This window comes from Camelus ferus, chromosome 17 (genome assembly GCF_009834535.1).
Source record: "Camelus ferus isolate YT-003-E chromosome 17, BCGSAC_Cfer_1.0, whole genome shotgun sequence".
Classification (NCBI taxonomy): Eukaryota; Metazoa; Chordata; class Mammalia; order Artiodactyla; family Camelidae; genus Camelus; species Camelus ferus.
The window spans coordinates 42,641,349-42,663,755 of NC_045712.1; the positions used below are offsets into that span (position 1 = coordinate 42,641,349).

Sequence of the window (22,407 nt, forward strand, 5' to 3'; positions counted from 1 at the left end):
TAAATTTCTGTTATTAATTTCTAATTTAATTCTACTGTGGTCAGAAGATATACTATACTCTCTCTACATATAGCACACTTTTCAACTCTATTGAGACTTGTTTTATGGTCCAGGATTTTGACCAACTTGGTAAACATATCATGTGCATTTTGAAAGAATGTGTATTCTGTTGTTGTTGAATTTAGTATTCTATAAATATCAATTTGGTTGAAGCATTCATCTGTGCCTTTACTGATTTTTACTTTTGTATAACTGTTTTATCAATTGCTGACAGTGGAAAAATCTCCAATTTTGATTGAGGAATTTTTTGTTTCTCCCTTTAATTCTGTGAATTGGTATGTAAGTTGCTGCATAGCAACTTTTACTTGGCTGGAATGAAATAAAAAGTTTTGATTAAAAGATCTGCAAAGCAGCTTTTGGTGTCTCATTAATATGTTGAAGGATATGTGAACTATGTTGCTTATTTGGGTATTAATAGTAGTGTTGTTTACCAAGACCCTAAAAATAAGTTTCCTCCAGAAGTCTTCTAGTTCCATGTCTTTATCTACTTATATTTTTCAAACTAGCTGATCTGAACTAATTATGGGAAGGAGCAGCTTGCATTTTAAATGTTCTTTAAAAAGCATGTTTTTGGTTCTATTCCTAGTATGGCCAGCTCCTACTGGACTAGTTCTCCTGGAGAAAATAACCATAAACTCTAGGGAAGAATGTGAAAAACAACTCCCTGAGAGCACTGTAGAAAGACAGAAAGTAGGCAGACTCTGGGAGAGGGCTGACATTTGGAAGAAGGGAATAGATTTAGATGTGTTTCTCAATTTTATGGCTTTTAGCCTGGTAACAGGCTGCAGTGGATAGAACTTCAACAGGAAGGTGCAGTCCTCGGAGGACAGATTTCAGGACAGTCAGAGCCACTGGAAAGTAAAGAGGGAATCCCAGAGATTATAGAGCCAGAAAGAGAGCGCTTCAAATTCTGTGTAAAAACTTGGCCCAATTTCTGGGTGACTCCTGAACCAAGCATGTATGGGGCAGACTCTAAGCAACCTGGCTAAGGATAAAATAACTGAGCCAAGAACTGAGGTGCTGCCCAAGACAGTTTGTGGTTTTAATTCAACCAAGCTGATGTCTAAGGCAAAAAACAAAACAAACAAGAATCTCCCCCCACCCTGATTAATTTCTTCAGAAGAATACAATAGAAGCCACAGTATTCATAACATAATAGTACAATGTTCAAAATACACTCCAAAGTTATTAAATGTACAAAGATAAAGGAAAATCCAAACCAATCTCAAGAAAAAAGATGATCAACAGTGATCCCAAGGTAACTGAGATGTTGCAAATAACATAAAAATTTTAAGCATCTATCATAATTATATTAGTGGCATAAAAGAATGTACAAGATAATTAGGAAATCTTGGCAGAGAAATAGAAACTATAAAAGAGAACTAACTGGAAGTTCTAGAACTAAAAAATATAACATATAAAATTTTTTAAAAATCACAAGACGAGCTTAACAGAATGGAGATGACCCAGGAAAAGGTCAATGAATTTGAAGACAGACTGATGGAAACGATCCAGCATGAAGAACGGAAAGACAAAAAAAGACTGAACCAAAAAAATGAACAGAGTATCAGATCTGCAGGCATTAAAAAGTCTGCCACAGGTGTAACCGTACTTTCAGAAGGAAAAATGAGAGACAGTGGAGTAGAAAAATATTTGAAGAAATAGTGGCTGAAAATTCTTCAAATCTGGTATAAAACCTAAATTTGCAGATTCAAGAAGCTCAATGAGCTCCAGGCAGGACAAATACAAAGAAAACAAAAGTTAAAGAGAAGAAAATCTTGAAAGCAGCCAGAGAAAGATGCTACATTACATAAAGGTGACAATGATTCTAGGGACGAGTGACTTTTCATCACAAACCAAGGGAGTCAGAAGATGGTGTAACAGCATCTGGGGAAAAAAAACCTTCAACCTCGAATTCTATATCCAGGGAAAATATCTTCTGAAACCGAAGGTGAAATAAATATACATTATATTTGTTCTATCTTTTAGTCAAAACTTTTAATTTTATATTTATTTGGTTAACCACATAGCAGTTTGCACACCAATTCACAGGAACTTGAAGACACATGTCTTAAAATGAACAGTAATTAAAATATCAAGTGAACTGGGGAGCAGGGAGAAAACATAAAAACAACTTCAGTTTTTCCTTCGATACTGAATACTGGGTAAGAAGGTATTTTTAGGGAATCTGACCCAAGAGTGGGAATAACTTACATTCTGCCAGGCTTTCCTGGTCTAAACCGACTCTCTCTTACAATCATGCCATTAGGAAAATGAAGGAATAGTTATAGTCACTCCTCTGAATGTTATTCGGACCTAGAGAAAAAATGCAGAGCTGCCATTAAAAACTCACCTGCTAAGGTTCAAAATGAAGGGTGGACAAACTATCAGACATGAGGAAAGAAAACAAGACAGGCAAGGGTATTCTGAAAGGACACATTCAAGTTGAGAATTAACTGCAAAGGCTGAGATTGAGTCAATATTTGTATTAGAAATCTCAACCTGAATTAACACATTTGTTGGACTTGTTAGTCCAGAAACAGTTCCCAAGAGAGCTCTGGAAGTGTGACCTTCTCCTGCACGTCTGCTCTGACTTTTATGAGTTCTCTTAATACTTTTTAAAGCTGCTAAGTGTTCATTTTTGTTCAAAGGATTACCAAACAACCTGCTAGTAACACAGAGATTCCCTTCATGCCGGCCTTCCTTAAACCAAGAAGCAAGACTGTTTTCCAAACTGTTTAACATCCCGAACTGACTGCCAAACACAGTTATTAACGAGCCTCTGATATCTAAACAACAGCTGTGTTCTGTCCTTTTAAAGGGCAGCCTCACCCAGACAGTGACTCTCCAAAGGTCAGCTGTGTCCTGCAGCAGGAAGTCCACTCCATGGTTGGTGGCACATGCCGGCACAACGGAACAGTCTCTGTTTGTCCCAATTCCCTTTCCTCCCTCTTGGCTAATCTTCAACTGGTCGTAAATGTTCGGCTCGCCCTGCACAGGAAGCGGGGGCCTCAGCCTTCATCCTGCTTGCTCACTGCTGCTCTTGCTCTCGCACTCCTTAACTGACTCTTAAACTCCTGTCACTGACTGTCCCCTTAGAGCTGCTGAGGACGGTGCTGAAGATGGTGCTGAGTACAAAGGGCCAGGAGGGAAAAATACTCGCTTCAGAAGCAAGTACATTTGTGACGTACTTAACTGCCAGGTGCTGTTCCAGTGCTTTCTTACATCCCCCCAGCTCCCCTGACTCTCATTCTACAGGTAGGGAAACTGCAGGTGCTCAGAGAATTTAACTCAACTGCCCATGGTCACATGGCTTTGAAGGGACACCATGAGTCTATCCAGGGCTTTCTGACTCAAGTCCAAGGGTCTTTCTACTCTGGCAGCCTTTAGGAGTAGAGACACCCTTCAAAATTCCAACTGGATTGAAAAAAAAAAAAAAAACCCTTGTCATATTGATGGGAGGTAGGTGGAAAGGGGATTTAAAAATTCACCTGGAGGAGTAAGTGCATGGGAATAGCTAACATCACTTTAATGATGATGGAGGATTTGCCTTTGCAGATATTAAAATATGTGGTATAAGGCTAATGCATAAAACAGTGTGATATCCACAGCGCCTGGCTGACAGTAAGTACTCAATAAATGTTAGTTGTCGTGATTATAATATTCTAAGCATGTTTTATACATATTGTCTCACTTAGCCTTTTTTTTTTTGTGGGCTAGGCACAGTGCAAGGACAATTTTATTCCCATTCTACAGATCAGGAAACTGAGGCACAAAGAGTTTAAATAACTTGCTAAAGGTCACAAAGTAAGTAAATGGAGTATCTGGAATCTGAACTAAGGCTGTCTGACTTCAGAGTTAAGGGTGCTACTGAAAGACTAATATTAATATCAAAAGTCTGGGAGAATTTAAATGTTCATCAGTAGGGGACTTAAATAAATCAAGGTGCATTGGTATAAAGAATATTCCTGAGAAAGAGGCAGATCTATATGATATAAAAAGATGCCTATAATTTATGTCAACAGAACAAAAAGCGGCATTGCATAAGACCTCATTTTTGAAAGATAACCATATACGTGTAGTCACAGTTGTTTGTGAAGATACATGTATGTGTACATACATATATATGTTGTACGTATATACCATCTTTTCTCTAACATAATTCCGTATTGTTTCAATCTGTTACAAGCATGCATTACTTCTACAATAAACAAGATTTTAAAAAAATAGCTCACTACCTAGAAAGTAAAGGAAAGACATTCTGTTCAGAGGAGAATGCTTCCATAAACAGGTTAAACCCCAAACAATTTTAAGTGCAAGTGGTCCTCCCCAACCAGGAGTTTGGGTGAACAGTTCCCCTGTAAAATGGTACTCCAAGCCTGGGGCAGAAGAGGACGGAGTGGGCTTCGATGCAGACCAGTCTACACAAACAGCTGTGTCCCAGCTTGTGGCTGGCCTGGTGCCCTGCACACCAGTGTGTAGGAGTAGAAAGGCTCTTCCCTGTTTGATCACTTCTTTCAGTGCTAGCCAACAGGAATAGGGTATAGAGAAGTGAGTGGCTGCTTGAATATCACTGTGGTCTGAGTGGTCCAAGTCTAGCCAGACTCAGCCCAGACATGGATCAGTCTGGACAGGGGTAAGACCCCAGACTTATGATAAGGCCCCTCTGGGCAGCAGTGATGAAGGATGGAGAGAAGGTCACCCCCTGGATGAGGGGTGGGGATGAGGGGAAATCTGGTCCATTCTGTGTTCTCTACATAGATCACTGGGTCAGGCCAGCTATAACCCTTTGTACCACACCCCAACTCCCACCTGGAGCAAGGGTGGGAATGGGATAGCCTGGTGTGCCGACTGGTTAATAACTCTGTTCCCCAGGGCTGGCCTAGGGACACTGTGGAGTCACTGTGGCAAAGAAGCTGACCTGTCATCTGATGCTATATTCAGCTGGTTGGTGCATTTCAGGTAGAATTTCTCTGAAGCTATCTTAATAGCAAAGTGGCAAATCGTTTTCTAAATTTGTCTGTGAAGGGGATTTTCTCCTTCCTTCCTTCCTTCCTCTTTCCTCCCTTCCTGTTATGAAGCATACACCCCTGCTCAGCCTTATAATCTCATTGGAAACTTGGGATGACTCTGGCAGGAGACGGCCCAGTCACCTGCCCATGGACAGGGAGGCCATCCTGTGACAAGAAACCTGGGGACAGAGAGCCTGGATCTGACCGAGGCTTTGACCTTGTACTCCCATCCACCATGCCGCTGATGCCTGTGGTGACAAAAGCTTGGAGGATGCGGGCTTGAGTATCCTACTGATGGTCAAATGTCGACCTTTTTTTTCTTTTGAATTGATTTTCATTTTTATCAGAGCAAACAAAAGCACATAGTTTAAATCAAATTGCTCAAAAATACTGAAAGCACAGTATCTTAAGACAAGCACTTTCAATGCTTCTAGCTTTTTAAAAAACCCAGATAATATGTTAATATTGCCATTTCTTGGTTTATCTATCCGTCACCTATAAACTTCCTGTTGTAATTGCTTAGATTTCAGCTCTTTTACACCATCTATCACATTTCTCCTTCTCTTACATTATGATAAATCAAGGAGTTTACTCTGATATTTTTTCCTTTGAATATTTTCCCCTCGTTGGAGTTAACACTTCCCTCTTTGCTTCATTTGCTTAATTTTCTGTGCACTTACATTCAGATTTTCCACTCTACCTGAACTATCAGTATTTATATATATAAATACTGTTTTCCAAATGACCAAGTACAACAGATAATCTGTGAATTCCAAAGTAGCCAAGCCTATTTTAAACACATTGGGCTTCTCTGGGCTGCTTTCCTGTATTGGTTCCCTGTCTTCTGGGTTCTATTTCTCTTTCTTTTTTAATTTACTTCCTCATTTTCAAGTATTTATTCTGGTTGTTTCCTAGAAAAGGATCCACAGGAAGCAAAATCTTAAGTCCTTGCAGATTTAAAAATGTCTTTGTTCTAGCCTCATACTTTCTTCGAAGTTCATCTGAGTATAAAATTCTAGACGGAAAATAATTTTCCCTTGGAACTTTGCTGACTTTGTTCTACTGTCTTCCAGCTCTCAGTGTTGATGTGAAGAGCTCTGACAGCATTCTGATTTTCAGTCATTTGTTTGTGACTGGTTTCCCCCAAAACTATGTAACTCATTGTTTCTGAAGTCGTGAATGTTGATGACAACGTGCCTCGGTCCAGGTAATTTTTTTTCCTTCATTGTACTGGGTTCTAGATGGAAAGCTCCTGACCTCCAGTTCTGAAATTTCTCTTGTATTATTTCTTTGACAATTTCCCTCTCTCTATTTTCTTTCTGCTTGAACTCCTACTCAGAGATTCTAACTCCTAGATGTACCATTTAAAATTTTTATTTACTATTTTGCCCCTATTTTCTAGCTCCTCATGTTTTCATTTTGCCTTTTAGAAACTCCCTGATTTTTGTTTCCCAGCCCTTCTATTATATTTTAAAAGTGTTTAAGTTAGTTATACCTTTTGTTTTCCAAGATCTCCTTCTTATTCTCAAATATGCTAATTTACATTTTTAAAACCTCATGAAGAAAAATGTCAGTTTGATATTTAAAATAATGCCCTACACGCATGTGCTCAGTGAGACTTCACAGTCATTGTCTTTCCTCTACAGCACAGTATGGTCCACATCCTGCTGAAGTGGGTATCAAGTGAATAAATGAAAGTTACAGCTGGCTAAGGCCTCCTGGCTACTGTCTGCCACCTGGCCATCGAGCTAGCATTCTGATCTCCCACTATGCTTGGACAGGCAGCAACAAAAAAGGATAAATTTTGCTTCCATTTGTAAATATTAAAACATTATTTATTTTAAAAGCCCTCAGGTAAGATTATGGATTTCCATCCAACGAGGCTCTCCTGGGCCTCCTCCATCCCCAGGGACTCATTCCAAGCAGCTCCAAGTACTGGGGCAGCTTTCAGTCTGGCCTGGCTGACAGCAGCCCCAGGCATTCTCCCTACTGATGAATCTAAAGACTCTGGTTTAAGCATCAGCTCCAGAAAGTTTGGCCAACCAATGAACTATTCTGTGTCCTTGTGGGAGGTGAGGATGACCCTTGGTCTAAAGATGGTTCCAGAAACAAACTGGCTTTCTGGTTTCTAGAAGTTTTAGCCTTATGTTGTGACAAACACCAAGCAGTTTATTTAAATGCCAGTCTTCTTTTAAAGGAAAATCGCACAACTCAAGCAGGACAGTCTAAAAAGCATTTTGGTGGCAAGCACGTGAAGTCATTTGCTAAATGCTCACACACTAGCATCTCTCATCCCCAGACAGAAATAAGCCACTGGAATCTGCTTTCTAACACCCTTCTAGAGCTCTCCTGTACTTCGAATCTGAAGTACGGCACCACTGAGTCCGAAGCACCAAGCAAGATTAACTTGGCAACGCGATACTGGAAGGTGATACTCTGGCAACGCTGTAAGCTGAGTTCTTCACATAAAAGTTTGATAAAACATGATTTCAGAGATTGATTGGGTTTTGCATCACTTTGAGACTGAAGCAATCATACTTTTAGCTTGGAAATACTACCAAGGAGTGAGAAAACACACCTACGATGCGGCTAATATAAGGCACACTTAAATAGCTCCTGTTGGTGTTAGCCTGATAGTGAATGTCGGGAGATGTTTTCCCGTCAAGACAGTATCTGCCAAAGTGGCACAGGGCACGCGTGCACCTCCCAGACCCCAGCTCTGTGAAACCTGCAGCTGCTGCCTGCCCTTCATCCATCACACCTGTCACTCCAGCACTAACACATCTTTTCAAAGTACCCTCTCCCCCATCTTTGGCTCTGCTCATCTGCGTGGTTGCAGCCTGTTATGTAACTGCCACCTTACCAAAGCACCAAAATGCTGAGCTGCTGTATAGGTGTTAAATTATGCAAGGCTTGACCTTATTGCTAGGAAATATCTAGCCTATTTCAATTGTCTTTGGAGGTCCAGGCAGCATTCGGAAGAGCAATTACCACAAAATTAGTCATTCCTCTCATCTATGCTCATGCAACAAGGAGAAATTGATAACTCTTGGACTGATAACCGTGGAGAGCAGTGAGTCATCTCTATAGAGTCTAATTATTTCATCACAGTTTTCATGAAATAATTATAATAACTGCAGTCCCTTACTGAACACTTACTATGTGCCAAACACTGTTTCAAGGGCTTTTCAGGCATTAATTTGTTATCTTCATAACCATCCTGTGAGGTAGGAATTATTTTTATTTTTATAATATCATTATAATTAACTTTATAATTTTTGCTCTGGCTTTAGAGATGAGGAAATGGGCATGAAGGGGTGTCAAAGATCAGCCAGCTAGAAATAGAGGAACCAAGGTACACAGATGGCTCTCCCTCCCATCACCCTGGCCCGGGCTGCACGTGCTGGGACACGGAGAGCCCAGGCACGTGTCTCGGTTTGGTTTACGTGGACGTCTTGTGACACGTACTGTTGTCAGGCCACAGGGGGCGAGGCACACTTGAGAAGGTGCTCAGAAAACACCTTGGTAAGTGGGATGTTGCCAACAAGAATTCCACCACACTCAAACTTTCTGCCAAGGTATGCCGGAAAGGACTTCGCAAAATAACTTGGCCCCCAGGGCCAAATGGCCAAGCACGTCAGGAAGACAGCAGCTTGGGCCCAGGCCAGTGCAGGCCTGAGAAGGTCACAGGCTACAGCACTGCACTCTTGCTGTTACGTCCTGGATGGGCATCTGGATGGGCTCCTGAGATGGGAAGCTTCAGGAAAGCTTAATAGCGTCCACAGGGACAGCATCAGGGAGCTAAAAAAAAAAAAAAAAAAAAAAGGGAGGGAAAAAAAGGGAAGAAGAAGAAGAAAACACAGAACCAAAGACATGAGCTTTGTTTCTCAAAGGGAGATCTGAGGGCCCCCTACATCAGGGCCATCCAGAGAGTTGTTTTTGTTTTCTTTTGAATGCAGCAGGTCCTATCCTGGACCTGTTAAATCAGGGCTTCCCCTTACTGGGCTCAGAAGTCTTGATTTTTAGAAATTTGATGTATTCTAAGCACTGATACCATTGCTTTTGGTCTCTGGGGCTTCATGTCCAGACATCAGAGAAAAGCTGTATTTTAAAAGCAGCATTCAATTCAACAGGTAGCATTCAGGTCTGACAATGAGGATTCTAGTCAGCTCTATTAACAGCTTGCTGGCTGACCACGGGGGTGTCTCCTGGCTTCTGTGAATCTCAGTGAGATCAGGGGACTAGGCTCCTCCCATCTCTAAACCCTGTGCTTCCTACTAATTGTACCTAAGTATTTACTGAAACAGAACTGATGAGGTCCTAAAAGGAGTGGTCAGATGAGTACCTGGAAGAGCAAGTCAGTATGGGCTGGAGGAGGGCTCTGGCCTTGACAGCTGGGAGATTCGGGACTGGGGTGGCCACCTGATGGGGCAGGCATCACAGAGACTCGGATGTGAGGAGCTGGGGAAATGAACTGGGAGGGAAATAAAGTACGTCTATGTTAAGGGAAAGGTTAGGAAGCAAGCATGGGAGGTGAGATGGCTCCAGGTTACAGAAGCCCTGGAGCGCCAGGGAGAGGATGTCGGAGATGGTGGAAACTAGACAGGGAAGCAAGAGTGGGAAGTGGTGCTTTGGGAAGAAGGCTGTGGTGGCCTCTGCAGGATGGGAAGGTTGTTAGAGGATATGGGGCAGACCCGGGGGCTGGGCTAGGAAGAGACATTTGTGACCCGAGGACAGGCTTCTTCTAGAGCTGATGTGACCTTGACCTGGATCTGCGGCAGAGGGAACAGGAGGGGAGAATGTGTCAACGGGAAAAGCTCCAGGACTCTGGGATGACGAGGGGTTCTTATGACTCTTTTTGTTTACTTGTTTTTGCTTTCTGCTTATCTGTAGTTTCTGTTCTCTCTGGAGTGAGCAGATATTGCTTTGTGACAAGAAAAAGAAACATACAGTTCAGCACTTCCTTTGGGAAACCAGAAAACAAATTTTCACCCCTTTGCAGCTCAGGCCGTCCTCCAGCTAGTCTACTCCTCTTTAGAAGCCCTTGCTTGTATTTTTTGCCCAATTATCTGCACCCCACACCCTTGTCCCTTTGCTCAGAGGCTTCTGTAGAGTATTCCTTCTCCTCTTCTGGAGCATTCCTTCTGCCAACCTTCTGTACTGAAAAGCCTCACCACCTCAAGGGGAGGCTTCTCCTGGAGCCCAGGGTCCCAGTCTTAGAAGACTAGGTCAACAAACTCCCTGCTGTCCCACAGGGGCTCCAGACCAGGACTCTACCAGCTCGCTTCAGCTTCTCTGAGGAGTCTTTACGTCCTTGAAGCCAATCTCAGTACCGGCCTCAAAATCTTCTCCAAAAGAATTCCTGTCATCCTCCTGCGAAATGCTCCCCTCTGTGAGGAAGACCACTGGATCTCCCAGCACCACCCTCTGATTCTCCCAGCTTGGATGACCATTCCCCTACTCCCATGGCCACCAAGCAGAACTTCCTATATAACACGTCAGACTCTGAAAACCCATCCTGACCATGAGTACCTGGCTTCTTGGATGTCCATATTCCAAATAAATATCCAGTCTGTGGCACTCTTCTTAATTCAGTTTCCTCCCAAGCATCCTGGATTCTAAGGTCGATGACTTAAACTGACCTCAACAGTATCCTGAATTCTCTCATCCTCTGAAAATTCTCTCATCCTGCCGAGCCACCCTCTAACCTGGGACCAGCTGTACCATCAGGCTCCCTTACAAAAGTTTCAGTAAGGCCTCCAGGTCAGCCCAACTGCCCACACCCCATCAAATCCCTCCTCTACTGTTGATTCTGTCAGAGACCCTCACCACTTTCCTCAAGACTCCTGCTCCACTCTCATTTTCCCCACCTCTGGCAAAGAGTCCCACCTCCCATTTCACTAAGAAATTGGGCAACCATGAGTTAGGAGCACCATTTTCCTTTCAGCTCAAAACTTTTCCTTATCTTCAATTGTCTTCTCCTCCTTTCTGGGAAGAAATGTTCTGCCCCTTTAGGGCTAACATCTATGTCTGCATCCGGGCCCTCCTGCTCTTCAATGAATTATCCCTTCTTTACTGAAGCTTCAAGCTCTCTTTCTTCCCTGGCTGTTCTCCATCCGTCAAGAAAAATGCTTTGACACTCCCCACCCCTACCACCCTCTCATCTCCTTGTTACTGCCAAGCTCTTTAGAAAGTCTTGCTATTTTTGTAGAAATGATGCACATTCATGCAAACACTTTAAACAATACAGAAGAGCAAAAAAAAAAAATAACTGTTATCCAACAACCTACCATCCAGAGATAACCGCTGCTGGAAATTTCGTGACCATGCTTCCAAATTATATTTTATGTACACATGCACATACCGAAGTATGCGTTTAACACAGAAGAGGCCACACTGGACATGCTCTTCTGGGACTGCTTTTTGTAAGCAATAACATCTCCCTAGCACATTTTCTACACGTCTCCATCCTGTTTTGTAACTACGGAAGGTACTCTAGTGAATGCAAAGAGCCTAATTACTTCCCTGTCCCCTGTTGATTTGTCCCCCCCCCCTTTTTTTTTTTTTTGCTGCTATAGATAACACTGTGTTGAGTATTTTTGAGTTTGTGAAATTATTCATGTATGGCAAATTCCTTCAAAGGGCTAGTTGGATAAAACAGACTCACATTTTATGTTTGATACATACTACCAGTCTTCCTTAAACCCTTAAGAACCCTGAGTATTTTCAATTTTTAAAAAATTTACCTAAGATCAAGAATGAAAAAAGAGGACAGCATTACAGATTCCACAGATGTTAAAAAGAGGGTATTTTGAACAACTTTCACCCATTATTTTGAAAACATATAAAACAGATAAATTCCTAGGAAAAAGAAACTTGCCAAACCTTTTATAAGAAGAAATAGAATATCTGAATAGTCCTGTACATATTAAGCAAATTAAATCTATATTTTAAAATCATTCCACAAAGAAATTTCTGGCCTCAAAGGGCTTCACCTTGTAATCTACTAAATATTTAAGGAGGAAATAACACCAACCTTACACAGATTCTTCCAGAGGATAATATTTTCCACTTTGTTTTTTGAGATCAGCAAAATCTTGATACCAAAACCTCACAAGGACATTTAAAGAGAAGAAAAATCACAGGCCAGTCTGTTTGGACATGATGATAAAGTTACAGGCACTGTTAGTGTTATAGTGGTTTGTTACCAGTTACTTCATAACTGAGAAAAATGCTAAATTTTAGTTAGAGGTCAAAGAAATTTTGGATGTAATTTTTTTCCCTAACCAAGTTGACGGACTCCCTGAATTCTATTCATGGACCACTTGGGTTAAAAATCCCTGCACTAAAAAAACAGTCCTGGAGGCAGCCCAGACCACAGGGGAACCAGAGCTCCAGTCCAAACGGGAATCCCACCAGTTCAAAGCCTTAGTGAGGGCCTCTGTGTCAGGATGCCACAGGCCTTCAAACACTTTCTGACTTGATTTCTTTCAAGATGACTCTTCTTGATTTTGCATTTCACACTTTGTTCTCCAATATGATTTTCCTTTGCTTCATACAAAGGACTTGACTCAACAATTCAGTTCCTTTATTCATACCCTAATAAATTCCCACGATAACAAGGGAGAATTGGCAAATCAAGTGAACCATTCCTTTGATGACAACCAGGCTATTTGACTACACATCTGTAAACATAACATTTTAAACCAACATGGACTTTTGCGGCCAGCGCTCTACACAAAGCCAGCTTGGCTCCAGACCAAGCACTCATGACACCCTTTGGAAGGTCACCTGAGAGAAACAGAATAGGACAGGGTGTGACCTGGCAGAGCCTGGGCTAGGACTGAGGATCACTCGCGCTCCCTCTGGAAAGCTCAGTGACCAAGTGTTTTGGACACTTCCTGAACACTCTCCCGCTGGGAAAAGGACCAGCTAAATCCAGTAATTGCATTTTTACCACTTCTTGCCAATGTATCTCTATGTACAGGAGGTAATATTTTAAAAATTTATCTTAATACTTAAGTCCATTGTTAACATTTTAAATTATGAAACACTCACACATACAGAGAAGTACAGAGAATAAATATTACAAACAACTATACATTGGGCTATCCAACTACCCAGATCTTGGGTAGCTTAGCATTTTGCTGCATTTGTCCCAAGAAAATAGTTCATAAAAAAGAAGACATTAAAGATACAATGGAAGCCACCTGTGTACCCTTCTCTGGTCCCACTTCCTCTCCAGAAATAACCACTATTTTGACTGCGTTATTCATCATTCCTGGTGTTTTTGTGGTTTTAAAAGATATGCATATATCCATACGCTATAGAGAAACTATTTTTGCATGTTTTCAAACTTTTTTTGTATAGTATCACACTGCATGTGCTAGTATGGAACCTGCATGTTCCTTCAACATTACATTTAAAAATTTTAGCCATGTGAACAAATGTAGCTCTGGTTTATCGCCTTTAAGTACTGTACGTGATTTCACTGTCTGAACAAGCCACAATTTATTTACCCAGGATTTTGTTTTTATAAGCTCTCTTCCAACTAGATCTCAGCCCAGCTCCTCAAATGAGCATATACCTAAGGAGAATCAAGTAGGCCTACAAACACTGGCTTCCTTTTATTTCTAGTAGTTCCTGGAAAATGAGCACCAAGTTTAAGGGAGAACAAGGACTGTTATGTTATGGTGAAGCATCTGAGCTGAATCAACAGCAGGTGGGGGCAGGAGTCTACTTCACTAAAGTAGTTCTAAGGTGCAGTTAAGTGTTTTTTCCTGGCTCTGAAACAGCCAAATCTAATTTGTTGGCCATAGCAGAGGGTCTACAAGCCACCAAAATCTTTCGACAAACTCCTTTCCATCTAAAACAGTTTAGGTGGATTCTGTGCTTCGCCCCTTAGAACTCTGCCCAGTAATAATGGGATTCAAGCATCTTTAAGAGCCTTCTTGGCATCCTATCCACTTAAAAATATCTTGAAACGCCACTTCTATTTAGTTATACCCTTAGAAATGATGCGTAAGTGTTAAGAGTAAAGCCTACCACTTTGTCTAGAATTTTAGAGATAAAAGCTCTTGGATTCTTAATCTTTACTATAAACTGTACCTTCTCTCATTTCTACTATTCCTGGTACCCAAAGGAATATGAAGAGGGCTGAAGAGGGTTAAGAATTAATAGCTAGGCTCAAAGAAACAGAATTTGTTAAATAAATAACAGAACATGAATTGTAAGAAAATGTGGTCTGTCAACATGGGTGAGCCCTAGAATCTATCCTGTTAAATAGGCTGCCTCTGGTAGAAGCAGAAAGCAACATCTTTTAGAAAATTACGGTTGCTGTCTTTCAAGATGTAAATCTCAAAGGGCATATGATTTTCTCCAAATAGTTCCTAAATTTCTTTCTTTTTTTGTTTATTCCTCACTCTTGCCCAATTAGATCTGGCTGGAACCTCCAATTCACTGATGAATGAAAGTGATGAGAACAGACATCACTGTGTTTCCTGGTCATAAAAAGAAATTTTGCAGTCCTTCTTCCTAAAGCATAATGTTAGCTGCGAGTTTTCCCTTACTGCTCTTTTACCAATCAGGTTGAAGTAGTCACTATTTTAGTTCATTTGGGGTTTTTATGGGGAAAAGATGTTAGTTATTTTCACATGCTTTTTCCTGCATCTATTGAGATGATCATGTATTTTTTAGTTTAGTCATAGGGTGTATTACAGTGATTCATTCCTAAATTTCCTTGTAATGGAGTCAGACAGAGGTTTAACTCTCTTGGTTCTACTATTTGGTAGGTACGTATCTACATCTTGTAGGCAAGTTCCTTAACCTCTCTGAGACTCCACGGGGATTATAACACCTACATCTTAAGGCTGCTGGAGGATGAAATGAGATACACATGTACAGTACTTGGCATACGGTCATCCTCAAACAGATGGTAGCTTCCAGGGCACTCTGCACACCATCTTCTTAAAGCACGGGGTTGAGCACCTCCGATGCCTGCTCAGGTCTCATACACCTGTGCACCCCAAGCACCTGGTACAGATGAATGGCACACAGTGGGTGCTCAACAAATGTTTACTGACTAAATGAACTAGCAATAATAATGAGAAGAGATGTTTATTAAATACTTATATACTTTGGTATCAACTTATTTACTTCAATATCTACTATACACACACACACACACATTATATTATTTAATCCTCATACTCACCCCATTGGGTATATACTACTATGAAATTAAGACTCAGATTAAGGAACTTGTCAAAGTTTACACAGAGTCAATGTAATGGAGTTGAAATTCAAACTGAAGCCTGGGCCCTTAAACAATATACTCTACTGCATTCTGCTTAGACAGGGCAGGAAGGGATCAAGAGAAGTTTGTTGACGCTTGAGACGGATCCTGGGGGATGATTAAGAATCCGCCAGGCGCAGAAAGGAAAAAGCATCTGCTAAGAGAAACCAGCACATGCACAGTGGAATGAAAACGCACAGCCTGTCTGGGCTCAGCGAGCAGTTCATTACCATATGGAAGGGGGTCCCTGGAAAGGAGGCTGCAGAGGTGGTCTAGAGTCAGTCCCTGAAGGGCAACAGGCTATGAAACACCATGTTGCTACCTACAGGCCAATGGGGAACCACCGAGAAACAGCCTTAGGTGGCAGCAGCACGATCAGAGCTGTGCTTTAGAAATTTAGATCCAGCAGCCTCGTGGAGGAAGAGCTGGGATGAGAGCCCAAACAAGAGACAGGAAGCTAGAAAAGAACCTCAGCCGCTGGCCCAGTCTTCACCTTGGAGACCCTGATCATCTCGGCAGTATCTTCTAAGCTCTGTCTTCAGGTCAGTGGCAAACAGACTGTGGTCTCTATACAAACTGGGTCAAGCTACCTGGATGAAGAGTTTGTTCTCTGGGAAGTTTCGCCTGGTTTACCTACCCAGTGGCAAAAGAACTCAAGTGACCCAGCGATTGCCAGACCCTTCCCTCTTGTTTAGGTAACAGAAGTACTTCCTTTCTTTCTGCAGACACCTGGGGACAGCCTCTGGAGCCCAGGCCCTCTCTGCAGAGCTGAAGCTTCCGCACATTTATTTCTGCTCTGGTGATATTATATTCTCCGGTTCGCTTAGACTCCATCATGATAGTCCCTATTTTTACACTATTGTATAACTATGGGAGACTGTATTTTAAACTCAAATGCTTGTTTATCTTATCTTGTACTTTTGTGTTAGCTTTCTGCAGAAGGCTACTCAAGATTAGAAGAAATTCTCAGCCCCAATTTTAAACCTGGAAAAAGATATACTGTACAAAATCTGTTTGGGTAAGTTCCTAAAAAAAGAGTGGAGGAAGTCATAGGTTTTGTCTTTCAGAACACCCTTCAGTGCAAAATGCAGAGTAAATCTGCCCCACCAGATTGTAAAATGTCTTGGTCTTCTCTCCTGCTTAAATCATGACCAACCATTTACTTCTGAGGGAGGGCTGGTACTATATCAAGCTTAACACTGCTTCACATTAAGGAGGCTGATCAAAATTTAAGGAGGGAAGAGAGTCCAGAAATAGACCCACACATAGACAAAGGCAATACAATAAAGGATGGTCTCTTCAATAGCCCATATGGAAACAACTGGACATCCACATAAAAACCAATAAACTTCAATTTCTCCTCTTTGAATGACATCATCAACACCTCACACCCGTTAGCAGAGCTACTATCAAAAAGACAGAAAATAACAAGTATTGGTAAGGATGTGGAGAAACTGGCACCTTGTGTACCTGGTGGGAACGTAAAATGGTATAGCTGTTGTGGAACAGCAGGTATGGTGGTTCCTCAAAAAACTAAATATAGAATTATCATATGATGCAACAATTCCAATCCTGGGTATACACCCCAAAATACTGAAGGGAGGGACTGAAACAGATAACTGTACACCCATGTTCACGGCAGCATTATTCACAAAACGGGGAAGCAACCCAAGTGGCCACTGACAGATGAATAAATATACAGAATATGCTGTATTTTATATAGCACACATATAAGAAGTCATACTATATATGTCTTTTCTCTCTCTCATGCTCTCTGTGTCCCCCCCTACATAACACACACACAGACACAATGGAGTATTATTCAGCCTTAAAAAGGAATGAAATTCTGACATGCTACAAATGCATCAACCTTGAGGACTTTATACTAAGTAAAATGAATCAGTTAGGAAAAGACAAATACTGTATGATTCCACGTATACGAGGTAGCCAGGGTAGTCAAAATCAGACACAGAAAGTAGAATGATGGCTGCCAGGGGCTGAGGAGAGAGGGGATGGGGAGTTACTGTTTCATGGGTACTGAATTTCAGTTCTGCAAGATGAAAAGAGTTCTGGAGATGGGTGGTGGTGATATCTGCACAACCATATGAATGTACTTAATACCACTGAATGGTACACTTAAAAACAGTTAAGATGGTAAATTTTATGTAATGTGAATTTTACCCCCCCCCCAAAATGGAAAAGGAAAGACATTGCTTAGAGAATGAAAAGACACATCACAGACTGGGACAAAGTATTTGCAAAACACATATTCAACCAAGTACTTGTGTCCAGAATACCTATTAAAAAAATTTTAAACTCAACAATAAGAAATCAAACAATCCAGTATTTTTTTCAATTGGCAACAATTTGAAAAGATACCTTGCCAAAGAATTTATCTGAATGGCACATAAGCACACGAAAAGAATCTCAGCACTATCAGGTGTTGGGGAAACAAATTAAAACCACAGCAAGATACCACGAGATGCCCACTAGAGTGGCTAAAATGAAAAAACTAACAATGCCAAGTACTGCCAAGGATACAGAGCCATCATTGCATGATTCCATTTATATGACATTTCAGAAAAGGGAACAGTGGGTAGAGAAGAGATCAGTTGCTCGGTGCTGAGCATGGAGGGAAGGTAACTAAGGGGACAGGGAATATTTTGAGAATGATGGAAATTATTCTCTATCCTGATTACGGAGGTGGTTACACAGCTGTATGAGTCTGTCAAAACTTACAGAACTTGGTAACCTTGGGTTACACCAAAAAGAATGATTGTTACTGTATGGAAATTTACTTCATAAAAAGTTCAACAACAATAACAACAAAAATTCAAGAAGTCAAGCCTAGGTAGTGAAACAGTCTACTGTGGAATAGAAAAGTCCCTGCTCACCAACAAGTGTTTACACACTCGTCAGAGCTAACAGCTCCTCAAAGTGTGTACTTGTTTGATGACTGCTATGAAATGTATTTGTTCTAACCAAAACAAAAATGAATACGTTGAGCTGTTCCCTCAAAAAGGGGAAAGAAAATACAGCTCCGACGGACGTATTTAATTCTATGGAATTAAAGTCAATGGTCAGATCTGAACATAAGTGAGTCAGATACTTAGAACAAATTTATGACATGCTAAGCATGGAAGCTGAATCTTGATCAGAATACAGAGGGAGACATTATATCCAATGCCAAGTACAGGATGGATTCTTCTTGGAATACTGACTTCTCTCTGATATCAAAAGGCTACATTTTATTCAAGCCATGTTGACAAGGTGGTGAAGTTTGTTCTTCAAGATGCCCTCAAACTGAAAGCTTAGGTTAAATACTAATTTTGAAAGATAAGAATAGTATCAGCCATCACATATTAAGTCACTTCTCTTCAGTTTTTAAGACTGCTTTAAGTACCAGGATTTTAAAACATTTTGGCAAGTAGCCTTAATACGAATTACAATTACAAAGAAACCTTTCAGTTTTTAACTTGAAGCAGCTACTCAGAATCAAAATGAGCGATTACTTAGGTGATTACATAATCCTTAGCATCCAGAAAGACCACTGTTTATTAGGCTCTGGTTTCAGAGAACTATGCCACCAGTGTTTTCTGTCTTGATCCCAAATACAAAAATGCCCACATCCCAGCCCAGCGCTACAGGCAGTTCCTAAGCCTTTGCTCCATTATGTGTTATTTCAAAGCCATGAGACAAATATTTGCTTAATTTTATTTTAAATAAGGACTGAATGTGCACCCTCATTTAAAAAAAATAGTAAAATATACATTACAAGGTTAAAGGAATGGAAACTATTTAATGAAAGTAGATTTTTTAAAAGAAAGCTATGCCATTAAACATACTGAACTTCAAATGTCTGATAAACCACGATTTAAAATCTAGTAAATAAGTTCTAAGGTATATATTATATCTCAATATGACCCAAGAGAATCCTTACATTCTCTTTTTAAGTAGCTGTATACAGCTGACCTTAGCATCACACATTACTTCCAAAACAAGTGAAAAAAAATTATATATGTATATTTAAATCTAGAATCATTGTGGCCACAGTGTTTCCTAATCTCTGCCAATTCCTGGCTGAAAGGAATAGTGAACCCCCCGACCCTGTCAGGTACCCACTTCCCCCACCCTTGGCATCACTAAAAGAGAAAAAGCCATTTACCTCACTTTGGGGTATATATCCAAAGAAAACAAAATCATTGTCTCAAAGAGACATCTGCACTCCCATGTTCACTGCAATATTATTTACAATAGTCAAGACGTGGAAATGACCTAAGTGTCCATCATCAGATGAATGGATAAATAAAATGTGATACCTACACACACACACATAAAATTATATATATAATGGAATATTATTCAGTCATAAAAAGAAGGAAATCCTGCCATCTGCAACAATATGGATGGACCCTGAGGGCAGTATGCTAAATGAAATGACTCAAGACAGAGAAAGACAAATACTGTACGATCTCACTTATAATACGGAATCTTAAAAAAAAAACAAACAAAAAAAACAAAACAACTCCATAGAAAGATCAGATTTGTGGTTACCAGAGGCAGAGCGTGAGGGGTAAGGGAATTGCATGAAGAGGGTCATAAGGTACAAACTTCCAGTTATGAGATAAATAAGTACTAGGGAGGTAATGTACAACATATGCTGTGTGGTATATTTGAAAGCTGCTAAGAAAGTAAATTCTAAAAATTCTTATCATCAGGGAAAAAAATTGTTTTGGTAACTATATGAGGTAATGGATGTTTTAAACTTATTTCACTACATATATATTTCTATATATACATATGTATTGAAATGATTACCACAATAAGTTTATATATATATACACATACACATACATATGTCAACTCATTATGCTGTATCTCTTAAACTTAAATATGCTGTATGTCAACTGTTTCTCAATAAAACTGGAAGGAAAAAAACAAACAAATACCTCAGAATTAAACTTGAAGCTGTGTGGTCCCCCCTGAAAACCCAGTTCTGCCACCGCAAACGGGGCTGCCCTCCAACCTGGGGCACTCCAGTCAAGTACAGTCTGGGGCAAGTTTTTCAGACCTACTTCCAGGGCAGCACAGAAACAGACTTCTCCAGTCACTGGCCAGCGAGCCCTGCCTGGTGGTCATGGGTACTGAAACCAGAGATAAGCTCCTTGGGTTCACCCCCATGAAGACACTTCTTTCTACTTGAATGGATGCTTCCTTGATTGAGAAATAAAGTGAAAGGTAAGATATGGGCTTAAACATGCTTGCCAATCAAACAGAATATTAGATCACAAACACATCTACATCAGGATACTCAAGAATTCGGATCAAAAATTTTGCTGTTAAGACTAAAGCTTATAAATGCGCCCTTCTAAGGTTGGTTAAACAACAGTTGTCACTGAAGCTCTACTGATGTAGACTTGATTTCACACTGAATTCATTACAATTTCTCTTTTCTAGACACAATCAAGATTCTCAAAGCACTAACTCAAGTTGACTTTCACAATGGTTGTTAGCACATTGTTGAAATAAATCTTTAAAATGACAACTTTCCAGCTCTAGTCTTCCTTAAAATACTTAATTTGGATAGGTCTAAAAATTATTCAAGGGGCTTCTACTTCCAAGAAGATAAACATGTTCTTCCTATTCTTTCCACAAAGTACAACAAAAAACCCTGCTTCTAAAGCAAACATAAGAAGACTGCAAGGTGGAGAGGAGGCAGAGCAGCAAGGGACCCAAGACCTGAAATGCCATGGCAGTGATCCCTGGGTTTTCTCTTGCCTCGTACAACCCAGACTTAATGTTGAAGAGGATGGATACAGGGAAAAATCAACAGTTGCAGACAAAAAAGTTCCCTCAAAAGCCTACTCTCTGTAACCAGAAGACCAGAGGGGTACAGTCTATTGCAAGACAGAAAACTTCCAGATAATAACTAATCTACTGCAGTGAAGACAACAACAACAATACACACACACACACACACTGTGGCCCCAACCCCATCCATGCCAGCAAAATCCAATGGTTACATAGATTTCCACCTGCACAGGGAAGTCAGGAGGCACCCTGCTGCCCTGCGGGGACAGTGTCAGAGGTCACGAAGGGAGAAGAGGCCTTCATTCCTGACAGCTGGTAATGAGTCCCTTCCTCTCCCAGTGATGTCAGTGACAACCATGTGGCCAGTGTGGACTTCCAGTCCGATCCAGAGGTAATGAAATGCTCTTCCCCTCCCTATTGGGGTGGTGTCAGGGGAGGAATAGGAAGAGTCGAGGCTTCCACCATCACCCAGTGGTGATGAGACCACTCCCACTGCAGTTCAGCAGAGACCATGTGGGAGCTGAAACTCCCTCCCCTGCCCAGCAGTTTGTCAAAAGAGGCCAAGTGGAGATCCTGGCCTTCTACTTCTCTCTGACAAGAACAAGGCAGTGCTCCCCCTTCTCTGCTGGAGTAAACTCAGAGAAAACCAATTAAAACAGAGGGCTTAAATAAGATCCAGAGTCTCATAACATAATACGAAAATGTCCTGGTTTCCATTGTAATTCACTTGTTACACCAAGAACCAGAAAAATCTCAAACTGAATGGAAAGAAAAGACAACCAATAGATGCCAATGTCAGGAAGACAGAGATGTTCCACTTATCTGACAAAGATTTTCAAACAGCTATGATGAAAGTAATTAGGAACACATTTAAAACAAAAGAAAACAGAAAGCCTCAGCAGAGAAAGTCTTAGCACAGAAATACAAGATACAAAAAAGAACTAAATGGAAAATTTAAAACTAAAAAAATACAAAAGTTGAAATAAAAAGCTCAGGGGATGGGCTTGATAGCAGAATGGAGGAGATTAGGAACAAATCAATGAACCTGAAGACAGAACAATAGAAATTACCCAAGCTGAATCAACAAAGATTTTTTTAAAATACAGTATTGATAAACCTCTGGAACTATAACAAAAGATCTAATATTTTGTCATCAGAGTTCCAGAAGGAGACGAGAAAAAGGCACGACTGAAAAAGCACTTCAGGAAATAATGGCCAAAAACTTCCCAA

General features: G+C 40.7%; 1 protein-coding gene and 1 long non-coding RNA gene across 5 annotated transcripts in view; one reads left to right on the forward strand and one right to left on the reverse strand.

Annotated features, from left to right (window-relative positions):
• CTDSPL (CTD small phosphatase like) overlaps window positions 1-22,407 on the reverse strand; it is a 115,897-nt gene that overhangs the window by 83,152 nt on the left and 10,338 nt on the right.
• LOC116657270 lies at window positions 3,123-8,421 on the forward strand. 4 transcript variants are annotated; one of them, XR_004312378.1, is made up of 6 exons: window positions 3,123-3,262; window positions 3,619-3,867; window positions 4,936-5,022; window positions 6,146-6,279; window positions 7,415-7,519; window positions 8,366-8,421. It is a non-coding gene; the product is annotated as an uncharacterized LOC116657270 (long non-coding RNA). The 4 variants fall into 4 exon arrangements; XR_004312377.1 differs by lacking the exon at window positions 8,366-8,421 and having other exon boundaries at window positions 3,619-3,684; window positions 3,781-3,867; window positions 7,415-7,735; XR_004312375.1 differs by lacking the exon at window positions 8,366-8,421 and having other exon boundaries at window positions 7,415-7,735.